The following is a 10772-nucleotide window of genomic DNA, read 5'->3' as shown; positions in this document are numbered from 1 at the left end:
CTCTGCAATTCTTATTGATTTGTTCTGTAATGAAAGTGCATTGTACTATGATCACACGTGATGTGTTACAATATTAGAGTTGGTAAGATTCAACCACCTCATGTAAATAGGTCTTATGATATTACCAATATTAACAATCAAGTGTATTGAGAGAATGAATTAAAGTCTCCTCAGGATGTGATACCCTTGGAAAATGACTAGCCTGGGGAAGAACTGAATCTAGCTAACCATTAGCTGATTTCTGTGCTCAATCGTTTGGCATTAGCTTATCATGAGGTACAAAGAGCAGTAGGTTGGTGCAGGGGAGAATAATCAAATTGTATAAGAATATGAAAATGTAATAGTTTTGTAAGGCAAATTAGTTGTCTCTCAATTCATCTCTTATCTCACACTGACTTCTCCAAGTATTAGGCATATCCATGTTGCTACCGCTGGTATATCTGTTCTACATCAAATATAAATGCTCTGAAAAATCTGATGACTTTGCCCTAAGGGGTCCATGGCCTGAGACCAGAGTATGGACTGTGACATAGTAATAAAAGTCTATTTGGTCTCTGTCCCTGGTTCCAGACAAAGAGCTCCAAATCGTTTAGAGTTCATTTATGATAGGATTATATTTCAAACGAGGCAACCCTTGGAGTGCTGCTGGATGGTGAGTTGTCCCTAGAAAGACCAAGCATGATTAGAAGCTTGGAACTTTCTGCCCCATCCCCCATCCTCCAAGGAAGAAAGAAGAGCTGGAGATTAAGTTAATAAATCAACCATGACTATGTGGAAAGGCTCCATGAAAGTACCTAAACTAAGAATTTCTAGGTTGGAGACTACATTCACATGCTGGGATGTTGGCACACCCTGACATCAAGGGGACAGAAGTCCCTGTGCTTGGGATGCTCCCAGACCTTGCCCTATTACCTCTTTATCTTGCTGTTCATCTGTATCTTTTTTCATATCCTTTATAATAAAACAATAGACATAAGTTTTTCCCTGAGTTCTTGGAGTCATTACAGCAAATTGTGGTACATAAGAAAGGTGTTGTAGAACTCCCAATTCATAATTAGTTGATCAGAAGTACAAGCAACAACCTAAACCTTGTGACTGGCGTCTGAAGTCATGGGCCATCTTGTAGAACTGAGCCATTAACTTGTGGGGTCTACAGCTAGTTAGTAGAGTCTCTAGCTAGTTAGTCTCATAATTGAATTGCAAGACAAACAATTAGTATCCAGAGAGTTGAAAAATTGGTTGTTTTGGGGCAGGGAAACTTACACATGCAGTGTCAGAGTGCTATGAGTGCAGGAAAATGGTTTTTCCTTTAGGTAGATAGACATTTCCAAGGATTTATAAGTAGGAAGAAGGGGGTAATGCTTGTCTGATTGCATCTCCCTTCTCTAAGAATTATAAAGCAGTCCACAATACGGAAGTTATCAAAGGTCACACAGTTAATCAGCAGTTGAGAAAAGACTTGAAAGTAAATCTGATTGTAGAATTCAAATGCTAAGTATTGTACCATGTCTCAGGAAAGGGAACTGTTTGTCTTACAGTTATCCAGTCAACTGCATATTCATCTCCTTCATATTTTTGCTCTACTGCTCACCATATTGTTTTGTGATTGACTTACTTATCATGTGTCTTTTAATTTTGATAAGATTTTATTTATTATTTGACAGAGAGGGAGAAATCACAAGTAGACAGAGAGACAGGTGGGGGTGGAGGGAGCAGGCTCCCCTCGAGGTAGAAAGCCCCCCTATCTGGGGCCCCATCCAAGGACCCTGAGATCATGGCCTCAGCCTAAGGCAGAGTCTTAATCCAATGAGCCACCCTGGCGCCCCATCATGTGTTTTTTTAAAGTAGATCTCAGTGCCCTCTAGGGCAAGCAATGTGCCTGTCAGAGTCCATTATTTGGCAAATGAAGTCAAGGAAGGGAGGGACAGTGAGAGGGTATATGGAAAGGAATAAAGAAATAAGGATAAGAAGAGAAAGAGATGAGGATGCCTGGGTGGCTTAGTCAGTTGAGTGACTGCCTTCTCCTTGGGTCTCATGATCCTGGAGTCCCAAGATTTGCATCTGGTTCTCTGCTCAGTGGGGAGTCTGCTTCTCCCTTTGGCCCTCCCCCTTCTAGTGCTCTCTCTCTCATTCTCTCTTAGGTAGATAAATGGAGTCTAAAATTTAAAAAAAAAAAGAGGCGAAGATGGATAATGTACACAAACAAATACCTGGTCCTGATTCTGCCATATATACTGGCTTGTAACTGGGGAGCTATAGACAATCAGACATAAAACCTCCATGTGCTCTTGGTCAGTTTCCATGGGAAATTTCTTCAAATAATACAAACACAATTTATAAATAAATTGTTTAAAACTTGTTGAGGCTAATAAGTTATCAGTAAAATCTACTTATTTCTCTCTGCCCTGAGTTCACCAGAGTGATAGTGCAAAGTCACGTATTTGCACTAGAACTCCAAAGCATTGGAAAAACACAGAATAAGGTGGTTTCCATCTTTGAAGTTTGGTCAACCTCCAAGGGATGAGTTTGGCAAACCTCAGGTTGCAGGAATGGGGATGATTCTTCTTTGGCTAACTACTGACTTCTCCATGCCTAATACCATCATCACTTATCTGAATAATCAATTATTTTAAAGAACAACAAAAGGAATATCGTTTTACATGACATGAAAATTCTATTACTATTTAAAAAATCAGCTTCATCAACCCAAGTCTCCACTGATGAATGAATGGTTGAAGAAAATTTAGTGTACACACACACACACACACACACACACAGTGGAATAAAAGTCAGTCATAAAAAGAGAATGAGGGGCACCTGGGCAGCTCATTCAGTTAAGCATCTGACTCTCAGTATCAGCTCAGGGCATGATCTCAGGGTCCTAGCATCAAGCCCTGTGCTGGGCTCCTTGCTCAGCAAGAAGTCTGGTGGAGATTCTCTGCCTCCCTCTCTTTCTGACCCTCCCTGCTGTGCTCACTCAATCTCTCTATCTCTCTCACTCTCTCTAAAATAAATAAACCTTGGGTGCCTGGGTGGCACAGTGGGTTAAAGCCTCTGCCTTCAGCTCAAGTCATGATCTCAGGGTTCTGGGATCGAGCCCCACATTGGGCTCTTTGCTCAGCAGGGAGCCTGCATCCCTTCCTCTCTCTCTGCCTGCCTCTCTGCCTACTTGTGATCTGTCAAATAAATAAATAAAATCTTAAAAAAAATAAAAAATAAATAAATAAAATAAATAAACCTTTAAAAAATGAGATCTTGCCATTGTAATGATGTGGAAGGTCCTAGAAGGTATTATGCTAAGTGAAATAAGGCAGAGAAAGACAAATTATTTGATATACCTACATCTACATCTATATATATATATATATATTCTAAAAAAACAAAACAAAACAAAACAAATGTACAAAAAAATAAAACACGGAAACAGACCTATAAATACAGAGAACAAACTGATGGTTGACCCAGGGAAGGGGAGTTGTGGCATGGACAATATAGGTGAAGGGAGTGGGAGATACAGGCTTCCAGTTACAGAATGAGTAAGTCACTGGGATGAAAGATACAGCACAGAGCATATAGTCAATGGTACTATAACAGTGTTGTATGGTGACAGATGGCAGCTACACTTGTGGTGAACATAGTATCACAATTAGAGTGGTCGAATCATAATGTCGTATGCCTAAAACAAAGGCAACACTGTGTGTCAACTATACTTCAATTAAAACATTAGCTTCATTTTAGTTATTTATAAATTAATATCTCTACCTCTAATCTATATACATCCAAGGTACAGTTTGGATAATTGTTGATGTGGCAAGAATAAGCAAAAAGAAAAATGCTTTTAAAAGTTCATAAACCATATGATTACATTTTTCAACACATATAAAATCATGCTAATACATGAGCATTATTGTTATTGTTTTTTTTAAATCTTTTTGTTTATATCCACATTCCTATATGTATTCCACATACCAATAACAATTCTATGAGTATGTAAAAGCTATCACTTTGTACTCTTTAAAAATGAGAAAATTAAGAGCAATATTTCATTATCTTTCCCTTTTTTATTTTACTCTATGAGGGGTTTTGAAGATTACTTTCTGTTAAACATCAAATCAGACTAATTACTCAGAGACAGTTTAAAGTTAAAGATAAACTGAATAGTTCCAAAGATAAAAAGCACACCCACATTCTCTAGAGAAACCTCTGTTGATCAGATTTGACTAACTCTTAGCAATAACAAAACAGAATATTGAAATAACAGGCAAGTACAAAAGAAAGCAGGTCACTCGTGGAAGGGTTTTCCTTTGAGACTGCTCTAAATTTATTTCCAAAGCTTTAAGCAACAATAAACCTCTCTTTCTCCCCACATTTGCAGTACCATTAACTCCAAGTCCCTACCAAGACAGAATGAGGAAACCAGATTCAGAATCTTTTGCAGCTTTACAAAATGCCTGTCCACTAATCCTAAGCAAATGTGATCTTTATTCCTTAAATCTATTGGGAAAAGTGACTTTTTCTAATGAATTAAATAAGTTAAAGTAATATGAAGATATCATCTCCTTCAAATGCTTCTCCGCACTTCACATACAAATCCGACCATTTTCCTTGCTTGACATTGTATCTGTACTAATTTCCTCCCCTAGGTTACTTTAGAAAGCTATGGGAAAAAAGTGAAAGTTATATCCTAATACATACATTTAGTTTTAGCTTTACTTTACTATCACTATCTCATTGATCAGGTATATGGCATAAAACAGGCTCCAGGATGATATGTAACTATAACTATTGACAAAAAATGCTGAAAAAAATATGTCTTTATTTTTAAACTCTCAAAACTGAGCCTTGACTACTTTGTTAATTTAAAAAAAAAATCCATTTATTTGCTCCACCAAAAGAAATATAATCACAAAGTGTTGATTCCAACATTAATGTTGATCTACCCACTAAAAAATAATACATTTTTATGGTAAACATAGTGGGCTAAACGATTTTAGTTACTCTGCCCTTCCTATTATTTTTGTAAGTATTTATGTTACAAGTGACTCAATGAATTCTTGGGATGCCATCTGCCCCAAAGTTGAAGATAAGCATTTCATAACTGAATCCATTTCCAATTAGGAAGCTGAGGCAATGGTCAAGGTAGAGGATAGTTTAGTGCCATAAGTATTCAGAATCCCTTAATCCCCAGTTGTTTACAGATATTGATCTCAGTGTGGGATGGCAATTGTTCTGAATTCATATTTGAAGTAGTTCAAAGATGTTTGTTTTACCACCTAACTTCTGTAAAGGAGCCAGAGTCCAGCTTAGAAATAGCACAGTACTTTGCTTATCAAGCACCTTATTAAAGGGGCATGGTATTTCATCTACAACTTAGTAGACAAGACTAGCATTATTGGGAGAGAATGTAACACATTGTCCTCTCCTTAATCTAATTCCCAATTGACCTTTTCCTATAAAACTTTCCACTCATGCACTGCTCTCCAACTTCCTCTCTGTGATCAGTACTCTTCCTTCATGCCTGAAACACTTAAAGAATGTTTTCTTCTTACTGAAACCCAGGTCCTCACTGGGACTCCTCGGCAAGACTGTCTTCCAGGAAGTTTTTTCTGTCTCACACTCTGCATATCTCCATCTGGGAGATTTAGGGGTCTTCCTCGTTTCCTATGCTTTTTCCAGTCCATACACCCCTTTCTTCTGATCCCTGGAATTCATCCTTCTGGCTACAGCATCCTCTCTATTCCCACTACCCCCTCTTTCATTGTATTTCTTGCTAATCTCCTAGACATTCTTCATCAAATAAACAGTCTAGGTAGGTCATGACTCAGGGTCTTCCTCGTTCCCCCAGCTTCTTGTCAGTATTCTCAGCATTGATAATATTCACATTGGTGGACTAACATTTTACACTTTTGGTTCTTTGATCTCCTTTTCCTTGAACCTCCACCTCCTACACACTACCTCCCTGCACCTTGTCTTCACCAGACTTTACAACACTTCTGAAAACTGGATTTCTGAACACACCAGCTCACTTGCTCAGGTATGCCCCTATCAAAGGCATATCCCCAACCGCCTGATACCTGTAATCCATTGACACCCCCCCAATAGCAATCCCACAGCTTTTGGTCCCACCTTAACTGACCCTGCTTTCTTGTCCAACCTCTTTCCTTGGTTCATGATTAGAATCACTCCTTTAAAATGCCTTTGACTTTGTGCGCTACACTTTTTTTCACTGTGTTGGGAATAACCACAACTTATTTGAAGAATGTCAACCTACAGAGCACCTCAACCAACAATGCAGCTGATGTGTTCCCTTTATCATCATGATTGTGAGACTCAAATTAGAACTTAGTGCATCTCACTAACGTTGCTATTTTCTAATAAGCTTACTTTCCCACCCCTTAGAGGAATACCTCATACATTATCTTACCTGTTAATACGATTTCACTTATCCTCCTCACAAATGATTAGTGATTTTTCTTGCCTTCTATTTCATTGAGATAACAAAAGTAAGCATACATGAACACACTCAATTTTCCAACAACCAATCTGTGTATCTACCTGTTCTTGAATCGATTTCCTTCTTCCTTCCTATCACAGGGCAGTAAGTGCCTCATATTGGCATGGAATACTTAATACCTCAAAATCTACTTCCTGGACCCACCCAAACCCTCCACTCATGTGGTTATCCCCACCTTCTATTTAAACTGGATTATTTTTGCAAACAAGCTCACTTAAGTTTCTATTATCTAAAAATAAATTAAACTAAATTAAAATAGCAATGTAAAATTACATAGAGAGATGGCTATATGCACACATAAAGTTTTACACTTTTTTGTTCTTTTTTGTCCCCTTACAGCAAAAATTCTCAACAGAGTTACCCCTAGAAGTTGCCCAATTCCTAACATCCAATGCAGGACAGTCAAGCTTGCATCCCCACTTCTTGAAAGACACCACTCTTGTTATGCTCAACAATCACCTCCATAATGCTAAGTGCAGCCTAACAAGCAACAAGTGTTATTGGCAACTCATGTCTTAGTTGTCAAATTAACGATTCATAGTGATCCTCCAAAGAATTAGGACTGAAGTATGGTACAGATTCACAAGTTACTCTGCAGCAGAGATGAGGCAGGGAGTGGCTCAGAACCACACAAGGATTTAGGAGAAAGTATAAAAAAGTGAAGGTCAACACTAGGCCCTAGTCAAAGCCAGGAATGGGCCAAAGAACAGGCAGGCTTTGTAATGATAAAACTAAATACACTGACTGGTTCTCCAGAGCCCAGGGTCACCTTGGACATAGAGAAGTCATTTGACATTAAAGTAAAAGGAACAGACATATATATTATATATATATATATATATATATATCGATACATATATATATGTATTTACACACACAAATATTTGACACAAATATAAATATTTACACACACACAATTTGACCTTTGGAAAGGATACAACTTTCTATAAATTATCAACTCTTTTGTAGTAATTCCTTGGTACATACACATACAATCCGGTCTTTATAACTGTGTTTATTTTCAAACACATATAAATTAGGCTATCTTATGTAAGTATGGTATTGAACAAAATGAACTTTGTTGAACTTATGTCTGTCTACATATAAATAGAATATTATGAATAAATAAATACAGTTCTATGTACTGTTTGTGAAAATGCAGCAATCTCTACATTGGCAATGTTCTGTTTTATGTCAAGCCCATCTGTTGCAATTATCCAAATGTCTATTTTTATTATTCAATTTCCCAATAACATGTGTCTGTCTTCCTTGTCTCATTAACTCTCTATTCTTTTATATGCTTCCTACAGAATAATCAGCTCTATTCACTATATTCCAAAGAATATTTTAGGAAAGAAAAGGGTATTTTGGATAAGGGGCAGCTTTATATAGCTGCTGCTGATTACTGTGATCTTTGATATACAACACCTATTTACCGTTTAAAGAAGATTGATTCAGGCAGAATAATATTTTCATAAATTTATGTAGTAAGTATAGTACTTAGTATAGTAATAGTAACATCAAGAGTAATTGTATTTGCCCCTGCCTCTAATCTGGTTGAATTATACTCTACAATATAGTGTCCTCCAAATTAAAACAGAGATGACCAGAAAGACTGTTACTTGAATGTGGAGTTTGTGGTGGCTGTCAAAGATTCATTTTCTGGATAGAACTTCCATCTCTTCTTTCTTGGGAGAGCTCTCTTGACATATGTAACAGAGTCCCTGCACTGGGAAATGAGCAAGCACATGCACACTCTCCATGGGCTGTCCTTATTTCCAGAGCAGGAAATTTAGCATTGTATTCACATCAGCCAGTCGGCCCAGCTAGTGACCTCAGACTCATTTCTATTTTCAGGAAAAAATGCTAAGAAATCTCATAACTGAATTAGCCTGAAGTCAAAACTGTTTTCTGACCTAGTGTTGTATATGGCAAACTTGTTTGCTATCGGAACCCTATAACCAGAGTGTAGTCTGATCTGACCTATAAAGTATGTCAGAGAAACACTTTAAAATAATTTCATCAAAGGATAAATGTTCCTGAACATAAATACATCGAGAAACTCTGTTTCTTTGTCCTTTTATCTTAGTCAAACACCTTATGCATAACCATCTAATGTAACAGAAAGCTGGATTTGACAACTACTTCTAGATCAGACACTAACTGGAACTTTCTCTTAGGGAAAAGATTTAACCTCCATTCATTCAAAATGTATTTACTGACTATCCACTGTATGAATATAGGTTAGTCAGAGTCTTAGACCTTCATGGTCATAGTACCTTACATGAATAAAACTTTTGGATTTTAGTGTTGCAAAATTCTGTATAGTTTTATGACATGTTATAAGATTGTGAACCAAGGTGGAGCCTGTTTTATGCATTAATAACTGGTATAGCAAGGTGGGAACACATTTTGTGTATCATTTTAACCCAGCATCCACCAAAAATAGCATTCTTTTGAGCACAAAGACATCTCTTAAGCTGTTACTTTCTAATAAACAAAATGTAGTTCTATATTCTGCAGGAGTAAAGATTATGGTTTTAGGTCCCCTTAGCACATCTTTTTAAAACTTTGTAAGTTTTGTTCAATGCTTATTAGAAGACGTCATAATGTCCCTCTTTGGAACAGGCTACCCTCAAGTACAGCTCAGGACCTTTTTTTTCCATAAAAACAGAAATACTGGGTGTGGTGCAAAAACAATGAATACTGTTACGCTGAAAAGAAATTTAAAAAATAATAATTAAAAAACAAAACAAAACAAACAAACAAAACCCAAAACAAAAACAAAAAAACAGAAATACTTTTCCAGGAGAAAACTCCCCTCAAAATAAACTGAAGAGTTTACTACTACATCACATCACTAAGGAAAGCATAATAAGGATATATAACTAATATCATGCAGTTTTTCTAGGTGACAAACATATTCCCTCCCAAGACCTTCTTATAACCTATCCATTCAACCAGTTATCCTAGCTCAGTCACCATGTATGATCTGATGAGCAAATGAAATATTTATCCTCGTTCCATGACACAATTTTTAAACCACTTTATGAAGGTAAAGTTGACATAGAAAAGCTGCCCATATTTAATGTACACAACTTACTGAGTTTGAGGATAACTGTATACCCTAAAACTATCATGAAACAATTGTGAAAGGATTGATTTCTGAATCTTGAGCTATCTCTTCCTCTTTTATTTTTGAATGGGGCAGATAAAAAAATTGCAAATACTAGGTTATAAAATATAAATATTTGCTTCCAAAGTACTAATACCTCCCTACAAATGTATATTGATATTGCTTCTTGAATTACTTGCAAAATAAAATGAGAATTATGGAAATGATGCACTTCAAGATAGGAGTTAGTAAATTTCCAAAGCAAAATATCTGATGATGTAAAATTACATGGTGTTATACAACTGGTTCCAAGAAGAGAGCACCTTCTGCGAAGGAAATACTCATGATATTTGGAATAAGACTTTATAAGCTATATGCCAAGAGGAATAATCACAAGGTAATAATAAGGTAAACTTATTCTGTTTATGTGATGTATGTATCATATTGCATATAATTATAGCTCAAAAAGATATTTTCACATGCTCTATTCTAGAGATATTCTTGTTTTCATTTTCATTGTATGATCCCTGATCCATCCAAAATTGATTTTGGATTAGAATGTCAGATAGGAATACTTTTTTTTCCCTCCCATTTGGACATCCAAAGTACCCAACATCATCTTCTGAAAAGATTTTCCTTTGTCACTGCAGAGTAAATTTTATCTATAGCCCACATAAGTTTGGGTTCCTTTTTGGATTCTGTTTTATCTCAATTCTAATTGTCTAGAGTAGCACCAATACCAAACTATATCATTTAGAATAGCTTTATCATGACTATTGTATTTGATAGAATAATTCTTCCAACTTTATTCTTCTCCAAGACTCTCTTATTTATTCATGGCCCTTTGCAATTTTAACAATATTTGAAAATCAACATGTTAAATTCTACCAATAATTTTGACGGTGTATTGATTAAATCAATATAGTTTTCTTTAAATACCACTTTATAATATTAAATCTTCCAACCCTTTGCCATGGTATATCCCACCCTTGTGTTCTTCTGTAACTATTCAGTTTATATAATTTTCTTTTAGATGTTCTATGTTAGCTTTAGCACACTTATTCTGGCACTTGGTGTGTTTTTATTTTACTACTAATGGTATTTTTTAACTTTCTGACCATGATCTTTAACACTTCAAATTCA

The sequence above is a fragment of the Lontra canadensis genome, unplaced genomic scaffold, assembly GCF_010015895.1.
Source record: "Lontra canadensis isolate GAN:19392208 unplaced genomic scaffold, GSC_riverotter_1.0 scaffold152, whole genome shotgun sequence".
Lineage (NCBI taxonomy): Eukaryota > Metazoa > Chordata > Mammalia > Carnivora > Mustelidae > Lontra > Lontra canadensis.
Note: the sequence above shows the minus strand (reverse complement) of the source record.